Here is an 18,283-nt window from a genome sequence, read left to right on the forward strand (position 1 = left end):
CGTGTTCTTGTGTTGTTATTCTCTGTCAGTCAATGTGTTAGGTTAATTACGGGTCGAACAATGACTCGTTCGCTACACAACGGTAGTAAGAATACTCTAGTCCCAAATAAAAATCTAATACATATATGTTGTATATATGTACTAGTTGATTGACCTTCGTAATTCTGTCTCAGTAGATTTTGAAATTATTTTTCTTATCATGTATAGTTGAAAGAACTCTTTATTTTGATTGCATAAATCATGCAAATTTTCACATAGAGCACATTCTAGTATATATTTCTGCTCGAGACTCTGTAAATGAAGTTACGCCAAAAAACAAACATACTCAATTTATAAGATATTCTTTATTAGACCTAGGCATAAATACTAGTTTTTATACGGTCATTGGCAATCAAGTTAGTAGATAAATACATAGAAAACTGGTATATGAATAGACTGGTAATTAAATAGCAAGATGAAAAGGTTCATAGTTTATTTTTCAGTTCTACAGTTAATTGCATAATACTTCTAACGATTGTAGTTATTAAAGTCATAGATCGTTATAAATCACTGTTGAGTTTAGATAGCGTTTTGCTTAAGGAAAAACACAATATCATACATAATAATAAACAAATCCTCAGTGTGGTTCCCTGCGGTCAAATTACCTGCAGGTGCTCAGGTGTTCACCTATTCTATTTTCAACATCACCTGCTTGATTAATGCATTTTATTTGTTTTTCTCTTGTTTTCCTGGCTTTGTTCTTTAGTGGTTAATAGTTGTTGCGCCTGAGTTTGAGCATAACAATTATGATGACAGTGCACTACGCCTAACCGAAATGACTACGGTTTGTTGCAGAATGTGTCTCGTGTATGTCTTGTTTAAGTTAGATGTAAATAACAACAATATTAGTGATCGTAACCGTTTATTAAAGCTATTAAAGGAAGAACATTAATTCCATAATTTCGGTATTATAAAATTTAACATACAGAGAAATTCAGGGTGTACATATATACATTTTACACTATGGGAATAACAGGAAAATATTGTTTTCTATCCATGTATCTCAAGACGCCTGGTACGGATATTAAAACTTTTATTGAAGTAAAATAGAGAACAAAGTTTTGACCTTCTTAGGCCATCTTCAGGTTAACAAGTTAATAGGTTTTGTTCACCTGAAGATGACCTAAGAAAGTCGAAATTTTGTTCTCTACTTTATTTTAATAAAAGCTTTAAGTTTTTTTGTAATAATATACAAACTCCCGGATGTTGTACTAAAACAACTATAAATGGATATACATAATTTTAAACCTGATTTTTATTGTTTGTAAACTTTTGATCCTTTTTTTCGAACCCGTCATCAGGCTAACAATAGGTGGAATTTAAGTATCCAAGAGTATGTATATTATAGGAAAATAAAACCTATAGATCAGATAAGATTATATGTATATGTTATAGGAAAATAAAGTTTATAGATCCAATAAGATTATATAAGATTATATATACATATTATAGAAAAATAAAACCTATAGATCCAATGAGGTTGAGAAAACTCGAACATTCATGGGGGAAGAAATAATTGTATACACTGTCATAAGCAAGATGGATACTATTATAGATACAATTTTGCATGTAGAATATTATTATACAAATAGTCAAATCTCAGTCAACTAATTAAAGTAATTAAAGACAGTAAATGTTAAACATTTATATAAATAATTTATTTTACGAATTTGTTTGTTCGTAAAGCAATTCATGCTAAGTATATTTATATAACTTAATTGTAGTCCCATATCTCTTTCAGTGTCACATCCTGATTATCATTTTGTCTCGACATGGATAACGTCTTTTGTCGACAAAAGTGGTCATCTCTGTCTATAATTCTCACTTCATTGATAAAAGCCAATTTATCACGCTCAAGTCGATGCCCAGACATTCTTGTAATTTATTACGTTCAGATTAGATCGCAAGATGAAGCGGTTATTCAGTTTCACAATGTACTCCTTATTGCTTCCACATGTAACTTTATCTACAACATTCCTCTTAAACATAGGTAGGGTGTCTGGCTTTAATTTATTTAGCATATATATATACGGAAAGGCTATTTTATTTGGTGAACATGTTGAATGCCATTCTTTTGTAATACACTTTGACGTTTTTTCTTGAACCCTTGCAATAAATCAAGTTGCAAATGATAGTGAATTTTTCTCTCTTATTGTTTTCGTCGTTATTGAAGAAGCTTTATAGCGGTAGTGTTCTATACCAACCTCCAACGAACATTTTTGTCACTTAGAAAACTTCTTTTAGCTTATCAGTTTTTTGTTTCCTTTTCTTGGAAATGATTTGTATCACAATCGAGCTGCTTTAGCAATAAAACATTTTAAAAGCCAACTCTGATGGGATATACATCCAATGAATTGTATCTGAAAAAAGCTGTTGGTTTACAGTACACTGTAGTGGGTAATTTAGGTCCATCCTGTGCTGTTAAAATATTCAGTAAATGAAGTGTGTTTTCATTTTACGTTACCATCATAAAATGAACGCAGACTTTTAGTTATTAAAGTAGATATGGTCTTATTTCCATATGTATCATCCATATACCTCAACCGCACTTTACGTCTGGGTGTTGCTATTAGTGAAGGCTTTATTAAATGGCTGTTAGATTATTATTAAATGTGGAGTTGGCATATTATTTGGATACCAGTGATACTTTTAACAGTAGATTGTTCATGATAGAAAATTCATCAATTCATTTCAAATTATTGGATTTCACACTTATTCGGAAAAGTCGTTTAATAGGGGTTAGAAATAGCAGTTTGTTTCATTTCCTCTAGCTATTTTAAGCCAATATTGTGAACTTTATTTACAAGTACCGCTATGGAAAAGGAAGTTATATGAAAACTTAACTATATCATTACTGGTCATTTCTTTACCTTTAATTATGACAGAAAGATGTCTAGAAATATACCCGATCTCCCGCTAGTACAGCGGTATGTCTACGGATTTACAACGCTAAAATCAGAGATTCAATTCCCCTCTGTGGGCTCAGCAGATAGTCCGATGTGGCTTTGGTGTAAGAAAACACACACACACAGAAATATATATATATATTGGCGAATATTAAAAAACAGCGGATTTATACTGTCAGAAACCGGGTTTTGATACCCTGCGGGGGGAGGCAAAACATAAATAGCCCCTTTGTAGTTTTGTGCTTAATAACCAACAACAACAACTACAAAGAAAATGAAATGATTCAGACGTGTGTTAAATTTATGTATTTATGCGGGAGTACACGGCAAACTATAGCGTTTATTACAACTTACTAAATAAAAGAATTTACGGTAGTCCTTTAAAATTTTTAGCGGACAAACTGCCAAATTTGTAATTATTTTACTCAAATCGTTTCGTTTAATTCTCTGGAGAAATCATTCCAGTTGCTCTTTTTTCTTCTTCTTCTTTCTTGAACATTTTTGTTTAATTCTCTTCCATTATATGATTATTTTTCGCGGGCTAAAGCATGTTTAGTCTTATTGAATATCTGGACTAAAACTAATTAAATTCAAATTTAATCAAAAACTAATACGTTGAAATGTCTCATTTTCAGAAAAATTTGATTTTTTCATACACACTATCTCTCAGAAGAAACTGATAATAAGTTAAATAAACTATTTAAAAGGAACAATTTTCCTCGAAGGTTGTTAGAGAGTATTACTATTGTAAATATTCCAAAGAAAAACAAACAAACAAAACAAAGTAAATTAGAGGAAACTTCAATAAAATTTGCAAACTTTTTTTACTGCAAAAGATTAAGTGAAAGATGTTAAAACATTTTACAAAAAATATGACATTCAAAAGATTTATCAAAGTAAACTCGTTCTAAGCTAACTGAATTAAAACCAGATACACCAAAATATAGTAGATTTTACAGATAAAGTGAAAAACATGTTAAAACACATGTTTAGGACAGAAATATTTTAAATTAATAATAATAATAATAATAAAGTTTATGTTGTCGATGCGTATTTTAACATTTCTGAACTTTTTTTTCATTATTTTTATGGTATTTTCTACTGTGTATTATAAATAAAGTCACATGTGGATGCTACCAAGTACATTGAAGAAAATGGACCACAATTTAATTTAAAATAAATAAAATACTTACGATCTAATATAAACATAATAAGTTAACGAAATTTCTGAACACCTGCTTTCTCTCAATGAAGTGAGAAGACAATTTTTGTTGATTAAAAGTAAAAATAGAAAATAATATGTAAACAAAGATTTGGCGTGAACAGTGATATGGGATCGGAACTAACTTCTAATTGGTGTAAATTGCTTGATATACAATTAAATTATTGATATAAATGATATAAATGTTTATTACTTAGTTTATTCAATGATTAAACAACAGTAAGTTGAATTTGGAGGTTCAGTACCTCACAGTAGACGCAACAGATAACCTAAAACAAATAAACAAAAACAAACCTTTTGTGATTTGACTGCTTATACTCGTCATGCAAAGTTGCATCCATAATTGTAATCACACTGTCTATAATTGTAAACATTATTATTTCTCCACTCATAAGATTTCAATTTTATTAGGCCTGTAAGTTTCATTTCCAAATAATCTTTACTTTCTTTTCAATTTTACCATTTTAATTTTACTCGTAAATAAAGGTTGATGTTTTAAAAAATACATTTTCAGCGTGTAAACCAGTTTCTTTTTTTTTCCATGTCGTGACACGTTCTAAAACCCCGAATAGTTATATCTGCTTAATGTCTTCATAAAACGTGGCAGTAACAGGTGTATTACAAATTTTGTCTTGTATCCTTGCGACTAATGCACCGTGGAATTTGTTAACAGTGAAACTTAGAGAGAAAAAAAGATGTTTCGTGGTTTTAAAATCACGAATCAAGATTTGCAAACGAGAATATGAGCAGCCTATTAGTTATCGTGCTCGAATGTGAATCTGAGTTTCCATGAGACCCCCCAGTTGCACAGCAGTTATGTCTGCGGACTTACAATGCTAAAAACAATGCTTAATTGAAAAAAACAACAGTTTCCATGAATCTGTCTGTCACTTCAAAATGTTTGTCACTAGGAACAGCTAGTACAGACAATAGCATTTTATGAGCTTTGCACGAAATTCAAACACACACTGGAATATCATAAAGACAACAATTTATATTATCATTTTCAAGTTGAAGATGATAATTTCACTACGTCGTGTATTCATGACAAGAAAAAATAAAATGAAATTTTAAGCTATCTTCTCAGGAGCGATAAAAAAATTCACTAAAGAACGATACGATATTTCATGATTCTTCATACCTATATTTCACACAATAGATTTAACTGAACAATTTTTAATGAATATTTGGATTACCATATCATATACCAGAAGAACAGTCAGAAGATCTTAACATATTCATAGTTTACCAAATAATTATCTTTTGTTTTATATATTCATTCAAAACCTTTGTGATAAGCTCGGCATGGTCATGTAATTAAGGCACTTGATTCATAATCTGAAGGTCACGGGTTCGAATTCCTTTCGCACCAAACATGCTCACCCTTTCAGCCTTGGGGGTGTTATGATGTGACGGTCACCCCAAATATTCGTTGATAAAATAGTAGCCCAAGTGTTGGCGGTGGGTGGTTGTAACTAGCTGCCTTCCTTCTAGTCTTACACTGCTAAATTAGGGATGGCTAGCGTAGATAGCCTTCGTGTAGCTTTGCGCGAAATTAAAAACAAACCAAATTTTTGTAATAAATGTCATTTAGTTTAAATAGGGTTGCCTGAAGAAGTTTTTTAACTATATTACTATTATTCTAAAATAGTTTCTGTTTTTAGAAGGTAATTAGAATTTAACAGCATCGTACCCTTTATAAAGTTTCATTATCATAATGTTCTCGTTTTTCTCACTTTTCTAATACCATCTAATCCTCTTTAATATCAAAACATATGTAATTATCGCTTGAAGCTTATAAATCTATACCACTAGTCAGAAGTCTACCAATGCCATCCACTCCAATACAACCATTCCAGATCTGTTGTTTAAAACCTATTTAGCAGGTGGTATGACAAACGTCAAATCTCGTGACGACGCTTTCTTCTCACATGCATCTAGATTATAATTAAACAAATAACATATTGCTTCATCTGAATCATTAATAAAAATTGTCATAACTTTGTTATATTTCTCAATAAGTTTAATTTATTTACTGTTTTTGCCCGCACTTAAATAATTAGTCATTGTTCTAACACAGATCCAACTACATAAATGAACACAACCAGGTTTACTGTCATTCTATTTAAGAATTAAACAAGCTTTCTCGTACTAACATTTAAATAAAATACAAGTTTTTTTTATTTTTTGTTTAAATTCCAAAATTTAAAAAATGATTTGTACACTGTTAAAATTGTCTAGCTTAACAAAAAACTTTAACAAATTTCGAAAAATCTTAACATTTTAAAACCTATTCCAAAATTAAAAATCTAAGTGATTTTCATAAAGTATTTTTCGGTCTGTTTTAAGTGTGATAATACTAAAATTCCATATCTATTTTAAATAACAGTAGTTTCAAGTATACTTTTTATAAATCCAAGAGTAACAATAAATAAGGGTACAAGAAAGACTACAGCCCATGTAGTAATTAATCTCTCTAACAGTTTTAGATAGAAGTGTTTGATTTTATAAAAGTTAGTAGTTTAGGTTGCACCTATGCAAGTGTTTTTGTGGCAGTCGAAGATCCCATTTTATTAAAACTAAAAAATAAAAACACAGACCGTGTAAGAACAATTAGACCTTGCAATCTCTGACAAGTGTTCATCTATACGAAGACACTTAGGTTGCTCCATTTTGATCTTCCTTCAATTCTTAAGATAGACGATAGAAAAGAACATTACCGAGAGTACTCGAACAGTGTGTGCTTGGTTTCTTATAGCAAAGCCACATCGGATTTGTTGTGTCCACCGAGGGGAATCGAACCCATAATTTTAGTGTTCCAGCGGAGGATCATTTGAACAGCACAAAAAGAAATAAAACTGCAATTTTAGATGAACTGCATGTTTACGGATTGTTGTTGTTTCGACTATTCAACCTACCTTGGACGTTCTGTTAATTTAACGAGAATTTACGTTTATGTCGTCCGATAGTACAGCGGAAGGTCTACAGATTTACAACGCTAAAATCAGGGGCTAGATTCCTCTCAGTGGACTCAGCAGATGGCCTGATGTGGCTTTGCAATAAGAAAACACATATACTATGTTTATGGTCAGTTTTATTGCCTTGAATTCCAATGACACTTCCGATTTTATTGCACACACATAGAATCAGTTTTGTTTCTGTTGTTGCTGTTCAACTTAAGAATAGTTCTTTTTTCAAATTATCGTATATTTTGTCATTTGAAAAAATGACGAAAGGGAGCACATGTAGAGTAATTCTTACTTATGCCTAATGCGATTTTGTCACTCGTAATGTCACTGGTTACATTGCTCAGGCTGCTTTCAGTGATTGGACAGTACCATTGCACACTACTTATACCTACACATTTGGAAGCTCCAATTAGATAATATAATCATAAATATTTGAAAATAACCTGTTACTACGTTCTTAATAAAAAAAACCTTCTCTATGAACGCTCAGTGAAGAAATATATTCGTTTCAAACTTCCTATTAAAGTAAGTTTTATATTTTAAGCATTCGCGAGAAAGATTTCATTTAAACGGTTGTTTATAACTTGTTTTATGCTGGCTGTAACATAACTGTAGGTACAGTCAATTTATGAAAGTGATGATTACAGCGTCAGTCACGCTACAGGTAATTCCAGTGACAATAATGTACAAAACTTGAAATGTAGTAGAAGATGAGGTGGTATACATGTTTTGAAGTATCGTAAGAGCTATATTGACAACATATATCAAACAGATACTTAAGACCTATTAACATTAGACCAAAAATTAAAATGATTTTGAAAGTGTTAATCCCGGTTCATTCTGGGATGTACTGATGACTTATTAGAAATTTCGCAGCCTACAATACACAATATTTCTATTAAAACAAGTGCAATTATTTAATCTCTTACGTGAATTATTCTTAAACGATAAAAATATTCTTTATAATAGTGGTTTGAATTGGTCAGAAAAGCTTTATCGTGATCTAATTTACATCTACTTTTGTTTCTTGGCTTTAGAGTTGGAAAATACATAAACACCTCTCATTTGTGAATACAAATACTAATATGATATTAATCGAGCAATATAAAAATTCTAAAATATATGATGTGGATATGAAGATGTCTACTCTAGAGGCTCATTGCTTGAACATTACTTCACAAAGTAAACCCAGCCCATTATTCATGTTTATTTGAAAGAGTGTAAGTGACGCTCATTGATCCTTGCATATTAAACAGTGGTGGTTTACGAGATGTGAATCTATACATTGTATATGGTCAAGGTTTAACGTCATGTCCAGAAATGTTTCCAAACGAAATTTATACACTCTCTATTCGTACACAGTGTAAAGAATATATATCTATATATGCATAATGGTTAGAGTTTCTAATATTTTGGTTAACACTGAGTCATTTAAGATATCGATTTAACAAATGTAGTTGGAAATTAAATACTACTTTTCAAATAAATGCCAAAAACAGACACACAAGCAAGATTTAAATACCCACTCAACACCTTCTCATAAATTAATGTGTTTTGTCACAAATAAACTTAACTTGTGAAAATGTAAAGATGAAACTGTTGTAAACGAAGCGAATAAAATCCGGCATAGCCAGGTGGTTAGTGCTGTTGAATCCCAAACTGACGATGGCGGGCTGGAATCCACGTTACACCAAACATAAGCACCCTTTCAGCCGTGGGTTGTTATAATGGTACGCTCAATCCCAGTATTCGTTAGTAAAAGAGTAGCCCAAATGTTGGCACTTATGATTAGTTGCCTTCCCTCTAGTCTTTCACTGTTAAATTAGAGACGGCTAACGCAGATAGCTCTCGTGTAGCTTTGAGCGAAATTCAAAAACAAACAAATCAAACGAAAAAATCACACTTTTATACATACATATATGTCTACATCTACATTCATAACAACATATATATGTGTATTATACTGTTAAGCGGATAGAAAAACTACTTTATAACATTTAATCAGCCAACGACGAATAAACTACAGAAATTAAGATCCTCGAACTACATAAAACAACCAATGTTTTTGTTGCTGTTCCTTTTTTAATGAAAGTTTCAGCAAGTACCAACCTGCAGCCAACTATTAATGATTACCGAGACTAGTAGTTTCGAACTTTATAAAATAACTATTTTTTTTCATCAACGTTTTGATGAGTTTAATGGTGCAAGTTTTATTTGAAAAAAACTGTAGATAATGAAACAAAATCTACTGATTTATTCGGAAGAGTAAAACATTCTATACATCCGTCTAGTTCACGTTACTCAGGCGTAGTAGGAGAGTTTTATTTACATTGTCCACCATACCAATGTGCAATGGACGTTTTTGCGACAGTGGGTCGGGAACGAAGAATCCTGAGATTCACATTCCGCGAATGCCACTGGATCATGCTCGGCCCAACAATAAAGTTAGATTTTCGATAAGATGTTGCGTATTGTTGAACGCAGGGATCGAAGCAGGAATTTCTACGTCACAAACCCCTCAACGCTTACTGCCGAGTCACTGAAGAGAGAGAGAGAAAAAGATAATTGCCAAAATATTGTACTTACATTAACACATATAGATATAAGCTAATATTACGCTTTCATAGCTGCTGCAATCGATTCTACTGTGTTTCTTATTTTATGTTCATCTAGAGAAAAATAGAAGAGGTGTAATTAACTCCTTTTAAACGTTTTATAAAACTCATTTTTTATTTCACTGCTGTATTTCAAACCGTATCGTCCTGAAACGGGTATTGAATAACAGAATATTTTAACATCACATGTACGCACGTATTAACTGAGGAAATAATATACACCTTTAATGATGTCTGTGTTATACTAAGAAGACGGGCAAATGTTTACTTCAGTTCATTTCAAAGGTATTTATTAACATACACTTTTAAATCCTAAATTCATTACACACAACTTTTCTCCAAACACTGATTTGTTGAGCATTTTCCTAGATCATTTCTCTTAGAAAAACAAGAACAACAACACAGAGGAATGTATAAGTAGAAGTGGTGCTATTTTCTCTCTCTGAAGACGCACACGATACTGAGCACGTGCAAACAAACTCACTGAGTGACTGACTCTTTACAAAGAATTTCACGATTTTGAATTTTTCACTAAAACGTTTTTAGACGGGGCGTCTTCCTAAATCAATCTCATTAACGCCTTATAAAACTTGTTTTTCTTATACATCATTCTTCTATGTTAAAATGCACGTTAACACAATCATTCATTCAATTCATAACACAGCACAAAACTCCGTTTTTGTTAGAAATCTCGGCCATTAGTAAAAGCCCGGTGGATTACTATGGTAGTTATTTTGAGATGCTCCGTTGGTATTTCTACGCTTTTTAATGGCCACTGTGAGATGAGTGTTAATTATTGTATAATGACAGGCGTTGAAAAGTTTCAATTTTCGCAATCAATTTAATAAGGTTGTGGATTGTGCGTTTGACTCGTAATCTGAGGGCAGTGGATTTGAATCATCGTCCCACCAAATATACTTGCCTTTCCAGCCACGGGAGCATCATAACGTTGTAGTAAATCCCACTATTCATTGGTAAAATAGTAGTCCAAGAGTTGGCGATGGTGGTGATAACTAACTACCTTTCCTCTTGTCTCTCACTGCTAACTTTGGGACGGCTAACATGGACAGCCATCTTGTATATTTGTGCGAATTTCGAAACAAAGAAACAGTAAGTCTGAACCCGTGACTATGAGAAAATTTATCGATACTACAACGTTGTGACAGCTGGAACAGGCCGTTTTATGAACCAATCGAAATAATTTTTATTATAATCATTAAACATAATATTTCATCTGTAGTTGTGGAAAATCATCACAGGTTCTATATCATATGTCGAATAAATAATACGTTCATGACAGTTGTTTGTTCAAAATATAAGGTCAGATAACTGTTATAAAGAAAATATAATGATCCTTAAGAAACTGGGTCCCTAACCGCTCTAACCAGATTATTTCTCTGATTTGAGACCAAAAGCTGCCTAGTGAACCTCGGGTACTAATTTTTTTCAATATATTAAAATCCTGATCAAGAGGACTATTCTAGTATAATTTTTTATAAGTCTTATACCATTGTTCACAAAGTGATCTTTCAATATTTATAAATAATAACTGCAACTTAAGTACAGTTTTATCTGTTGAATGTTAAATTAATTATGGACTGAAATTAGCCCTCCCCCCTTTTCTTTGGTACTATGACGACCATAACGACAAATTAGCTGTTTTATTAACTTTAACAAATACACATTAACTCCAAACCTGAAATCGTTCATTTTGAATCCAATTATTCAAGTCTTTAATAAACTTGTAACGTATGATTAAAAGCAAGATATTTTATCACCAGATGTCTCTAGGTTTTGTAATTCAAAAGAACAAATGTATTTATTAATCTTAGGAAACAGATGACCACAATAATCATAAATGAAGACTCTTCAGTAGAGTAAATACTACATTTTACCACTTTTTGTTTTCGGTTTGTTCATTGATTAATTTTACACGCTTTTGCAATAGTGGCTTTTGTATTCGCTTTCTTTACTTGTCTTTGTTCTAGGGAAATAGTCGCCCTAATTTCCTCTCGATTTTATTTTTTGCTGTGTCTGTTTCACTTTTGCTAGACGAACATTTCTCTATAGAAATGTACTATGAAGACATAGCATTTATGAAACAAGGACAAAAGAGTATGGGTACTTCCGGTTAGAATGTCGTCTCTTCCTGTTGCTATGAAATTAACGAGTCTAGAAAACATGTTATTAGGTACTAAGTTTCACCATTATAGGTCAAAATGTTTTGTGAATTATTAAGCTACGAGATGTACCTCACATACATCAATATTTAAATTGCAGATTTCGCGACAAAGTTAAAAATAATGTCAAAGCGTTAATAGAAAATACGGTTATCAGGAAAAAAACAAAATAAAATTTTGAGAAAATTATGCAAATTTACTTCTCTTTTAAAATTATTTCCACAACTTGAAAATATTTTTGAAAACTTTAATATTTATTGTTAGGTGACATCATTGACTAATTACAGTACTTTTATTAATGTTATATGTGACACCGTGGCGACAACAATATTCCGTTTTGTTACAGAATTAGATGATGGATTGTCTTTGAACAGTTTGTAACAGAAAAAAGTTGTGTTACAAAAAGTACATACAGTGTATGTATAGTCATTAGTGTTGCAAAATGTACATCAAGTTTGTGACACAGTCATTTATGTTACAAGAAGTACATCACGTTTGTGACACAGTCTTTAGTATTACAAAGTACATCAAATTTGTGACATAGTCATTAATGCTACAAAAAGAATATCATAAACTGTACAAACAAATATTAGATTTCTATGTTGTTCGTTAGGTGGTTTGAAGAGATACGACCAATCATGAAAGGAAAAAATGTTCGTTTGGTGAACTTGCCATTGATACCTCTACTGAGAGGGTGAATACGGGGCATGACAAACAAGTTTATTTTACTAAAGTTCATTATGGAACAATAAACAGTCGTTCAGTACAACTCACAGTACAACAATAAGCTAATGACTAGAATTTGAGTTTAATTATACCATACACTTCTTTAACTGATTAAATAAATTGTTATTATGTATGCAAAGTAAGTTCAATATCTATGTTGTAACTTGCAGTGACTTTCGAAATATTTAGATTAGTGACTTTCTTACACCCGGAATATATCCTATGGTCACAAAGCTGGTAACATTTTATTTATTACTGCAACTACACACCACAATCCCCCCGCTAGTACAGCGGTATGTCTACGGATTTACAACGTTAAAATCAGGGGTTCGATTCCCCTCGGTGGGCTGAGCAGATAGCCCTATGTGGCTTTGCTATAAGAAAAACACACAAACCACAAATTAAAATTACAGGACAATCAGAATTTATATAATAAAGGTACAAAGCCCACAATATGCTTTCAGATTAGTTATAAATGTGTCAGTTTAATACCGCTTGTCATGTGAGAGTTCTAACGCAGACAGCGATTCTGTTTACTAGTGTCCTTATTTCAATATTATGGGACAGCTATCCCTGAGTTTTGGAGTTTCATCTGATAAGTTGTTGAGGTTGATAAAAGCGAATACAACCAAAACCATTGTTGTACAAAAATCTTAATCAGTTCGTTGTTATGCAAATCAAGCATTTAATCATGAGCATGAGAGTTCTGTGGTAATGTATTTACTTCAAAATTGAATCAGTCTGAATTTCCAGCAGTCAAACTGAATCCCAATCAGAAAATTAGAGACAGGCTTCATAATGTGGACACGAATACTAGATTATGCATTCCACTTAAACAGTGGTTTCAACAATATCAGAACACGTATACTAGATCATTGTGAGTCTTGGGCCACGTGGACATTAGCTTCTAAGACCAAGCATCTTAAAAGATAACTTCACAAAAGTCATTGGACTGGAATTAATATCTGTTATACATTGGAAAGCCAAAACATTAGCTATAGTTTCTTCTGCTGTCTGAAAGCTTAAAAAGCTTTTAACACGTGAACGTATGTTAACTTATATACTAGATTATTATTATTTGTACCGAGAAGTACACCGAGCTTTAGCGAAATAACCTTTTGGATTGGATATTTCTTCTTCCTAACGATAGCTTTTGTTTCATAGATGAAGACGTTGCTCTGAACTACTTTGAAATGTGGTTTCAGAGTCCGCCTTTGTCTTAAACAATTTGTTGTGCGAGTTTCTCCACCACAGAGAAAGTAGAAGGTCCCATTCTTGGAAACGCGTCATATTGCTTACATCTGCTGTGACACATCATTGCATTAGCACATACAAATTATTTATACAAAGTATAGACAACAACCATGCAGCTTGAAAATGCTAGCGACTATATGTGCTCTGTGATTGGAACCTCGAATTCTGGAGTTGTAACTCCATAAACGTACTGCTGACCCATCATGGGGTCTATGCAATTTGACAGACGTACCAGTGTGAAATTATCATAGCAAAATACCAGTGATCAATGTCAGATTTAATATCTTAATGCTTAATATGTTACTATAGACATAAGTTATCGTATCATAATAATGATATTTACTAAAGGATTAAAAATGAGATTTTCTAAATGAAGCAATACTTAGCATAATAATAATAATGACAAAGGACATAACATACCACCGCACACGTAAGAAAAGTGTGTGTTTTCTTTTAACAGCAAAAATCCTTAAACTTACCGCTGTACCAGCGGGGAACCGTAAAAAAAGTAAAGTAGCTCATTTACTGATTTTTCACAAATAACGAGAATGGACAGCTTTTGTCAGTATTAATAACCTTGCTTTTGAACTCCAACTTTGAAAAGGGGGAACATAAACGAGGTTTTGTTGGATATTTCATCACATCGGTAATAATAAATTAAATAATGCGCAGAAACAGATGTTGAAATTCATTTAACTATAATTATTAATAGATAAAACAAATGAATTATCAAAGATCTAAGACGTATGTATATAACTAATTTTTACTTTCGATGAAACCAATTTACCTACTTAGATCAAAATGAAAGGTCAAGATGAGAACGAGTATAGTTAATTAAAATATTTCGTTCATGCCTTCTTACTTATAAGGATTAGAATGTCCTTTTTCATCACTTGGATACTTTCAATGTTAACGGTACTTTCGGCCGTAAACCCAATAATATCTCAAGAAGTTTGGCCAGACTGGGAGACTTATGTTACTCCTGAATAGATATAATAAGCTAAAAATACAAAAAAAATCTATATTAAAAGTATTATAATATTAATGAAAAACAAATTTTTAAAAAATCGTTAAAATTAGATATATATAGATAACAACTGCTATATCAAGCAACAAAATTCTCTTCTAACGCGAATAACCTGAATTAGAAATAAATAAAAGCCAATCTTCAGACACTTACAAAATAAATATTTGTTTTATAAACCAACTTTTATGAAAGTCCCCCGCTGGTACAGCGGTGAGTCTACGAATTTACAACGCTAAAATCAGGGGTTCGATTTCCCTCGGTGAACTCAGCAGATAGCCCGATATGGCTTCGCTATAAGAAAAACACACACACACTTTTTTATGAAAAAAAGTTCTTCAAATCTCCACAATACTAGAATGGACAGCAACAAAAACAAAATTTGGAAATATAATTCCTATAATTCCACTGACTTTGACAGAAGGCTCGAGAATATGAGAAACATCTAGAAGTGAGACCTTAAGGGGATATAATTAGAATATTCGCAAATCTCAAATTCTCTTATAACTTATACATCTCATACATTACAAATCGGTTCAAAGAAAACACTTTCTGAAGGATTAGTAGGCTTTATAAACAGCTACTAAACGAAAGCCTTCTATATTAAATGCCCTCTCCCCAGTGCCTTAGAGATAAGAGGCTAACGCTAAAACAGTGCTTCGATACCACGGTGGGTTCAGCATAGATAGCCTTGTGCGTAGAAGCTTCGTAGTGAATTACAGACAGACTTTCAAAGTTATAATGAGATCAGCATTTACGTAGCAACTTATACATTAAATTCTAACCCTTACAAATATGTTATTTCTGTAAAACAAGTTTGTGTTTGATATCGATCTACATCTTAGGCATGAACAGCACGCATGTGTTATTTATATAGAGTTTTGATATCTGTATTCAATATGACGATTCCTGAGTGGGATACTGGCACATTTTCAACTGTACTGTTACCAATGGCTTCGTTTTTTAGAGTTGAGGTTGCAAACAGAAATCGCTTTCTTCTTCTTGTTCAGTTAACAGAAACGGTCTGTACCCAGTCTTCTCTGTTTTTCGCCTCCAGCGGCACAACGGTATGCCTGCGAACTTACAACTCTAGAAATCGGGTTTCCATATCAGTGTTGGGCAGAGCGCAGGTTGCTCATTGTGTTGCTTTTTCCTTAATTACAAACAAATCATTATTTTTCGTCTCCTCTTTAGGTGGAGCAATAACATCTTACCTAAATGAGAATCGTTATACTGAACAAACTGGGAAGGTATTGATACAGAAGAAAATGACGCATATTGCATTATAACATTCTAAGTTAGGCTTAAATCACGTGTTCGACAATTACGTAAATTTCGTCTCGAAGCTAAATTTCTGTACGAATGGTAGTGTATAAACTATGCGACTTTTATTCTACGTTCACTTTACGTACGAAGGCGTGCTTTCTGATAACTCTTTTTTTTTTTTTGTATATATACTCGTATACTGTAAACTATTGTTGGTTGAATTGGCACCACGAATTTTCAAAATAACGAAAGTTTAGAATAACAAAAGTGTTTAAATTGTATTCGCTGTGGGATCTTCAGTATTACATAGGGTGGGGGTAATATTCAAGACAGATTTCGGAAACGGACATCGAAAAGTGAGAAAAGACAAACACCCAGTTTTGAAGATGTGCGACACGCTTACAGACTATTATAACTTCATTCTGAAAATTCAGTTTTGGTTAATTAATATACACTCAGAAATGCATCAAAAGACTTGAGCACTTTTGGCTGATTTAGCATACTTAGTTGAATGAACCATAATATATTTTGATGTGCACTAAAGTGTGGTATGGTTTGGTGGTTAAGGTGCTCGATTCACACTCTGAAGGCCAGGAATCGAAGTTCAAAATGAACATGATCACCCTTTCAGTCATGGTGGCATTACAGTTTTATTGTTAATTTCACTGTTCGTTGATAAAAGAGCAGTCCAAAAATTCGCGGTGTGTGTGTGTGTGCTGCTGGCTATTTGTCTTCTTTCTTATTGGTATGTTTACGGACCTACTATTCTAGAAGCGGGATTTTGATACGCGTGATGGGCAGAGCCCAGAAAGACCATTATGTAGCTTTGTGCTAAACTACAAACAAACTACAAACTCTCTTGTCGGCAGTTAAAAATTAGGGTAGAAGTAGGTAGATTAGTAGTTTTTCCATATCTAAAATTTAAAAAAATTCACATACTCTCTTATTTTTCCATTGATATAACCTATTGATACTAACACCAAACTGTGTATTCGATGTGAAAATATTTATTTTTATTAATTTAACCTCGAAAGTAGCCTCAGCTAGCACATGGTCCTCTTCATTCTACATAGTATTACTATAGCGCAATTAAAAGATATGACAAGAAATAATTGGCTTTAAAACAGAAAGCAAGTGTTGAGGTTGGATTTCTTTTATGCTTCGAATTCCCCTTGTAAATGTACGGGAAAAAGTGTATAATTATTAAGCCTAGTTTTTACTATCTCTAAATATGTTATGCTTTGAAATAAACTATAACCATTTTGTTTTCTATCTCAAAATGAAAATGCATCCTTAAGGCTAACTAGTTTTCAAAAATAATTCGGTAAGTGACCCAACAGGATATAAGAAACCGTTGAATTCATATAAGGCCAAAAAATAAACAGAAAAATACAGACATTGAAAAGCCACATCATTCCTCTTACATTTGTTATCTGTAAAAGTTCTACTACTTCACTCATAGATAAAATTCATTCCATTTCTACTTGTAGCATTCATCTTCTACATTACCTTTGTTGTTTCATAGATTCTCTACACGTTCCTTCATGTAAACTTCCAAAAGAAATGTTTAAGTTTTTTCGAAAATAACTTTCATCGATTTTGACAATTGCAACATCATTAATTGTCTTACTATACTATAAGAACAACAACTATTTTTGTATTTCAGTAGATGCAAGAAAAATGTAAAAAAAAAAAGCTAAATTACACAATGTTTTTCCCGAGAGCGGATTTTTGACGATTACAAATATATTTGTTTGTTTTTGAATTTCGCGCAAAGATACCCGAGGGCAACCTGTGCTAGCCGTCCCTAATTTAGCAATGTAAGACTAGAGAGAAGGCAGCTAGTCATCATCATCCATCGCCAACTCCTAGGCTACTCTTTTACCAACGAATAGTGGGATTGACTGTAACATAATATGACGCCTCCATGGCTGAAAGGGCGAACATGTTTGGTGCGACGGGGATTCGAACGCCTTAACCTACCTGGCCATGCCGGTATAAATATGTTATAGAGCAAACTCTAGCATATAGTTTAGTACCAATAGATTCGGATAGGCCCCAATGACGATATTATTAAGTCTT

The 18,283-nt window shown here is 32.5% G+C and overlaps 1 long non-coding RNA gene across 2 annotated transcripts in view; it reads right to left on the reverse strand.

Annotated features, from left to right (window-relative positions):
- Positions 1-9,122: 9,122 nt before the first annotated feature.
- Positions 9,123-18,283, reverse strand: part of LOC143254573 (uncharacterized) — a 28,997-nt gene continuing 19,836 nt past the window's right edge. The window contains exons 3-4 of one of the 2 annotated variants that reach the window (XR_013030262.1): positions 14,774-14,911; positions 9,123-9,675 (exon numbers count right to left, since the gene is read on the reverse strand). This is a non-coding gene — a long non-coding RNA (uncharacterized LOC143254573). The remainder of the gene's footprint in view (positions 9,676-14,773; positions 14,912-18,283) is intronic. The other variant, XR_013030261.1, reaches the window with a different exon arrangement.

This window comes from Tachypleus tridentatus, chromosome 6 (assembly GCF_004210375.1).
Source record: "Tachypleus tridentatus isolate NWPU-2018 chromosome 6, ASM421037v1, whole genome shotgun sequence".
Lineage (NCBI taxonomy): Eukaryota > Metazoa > Arthropoda > Merostomata > Xiphosura > Limulidae > Tachypleus > Tachypleus tridentatus.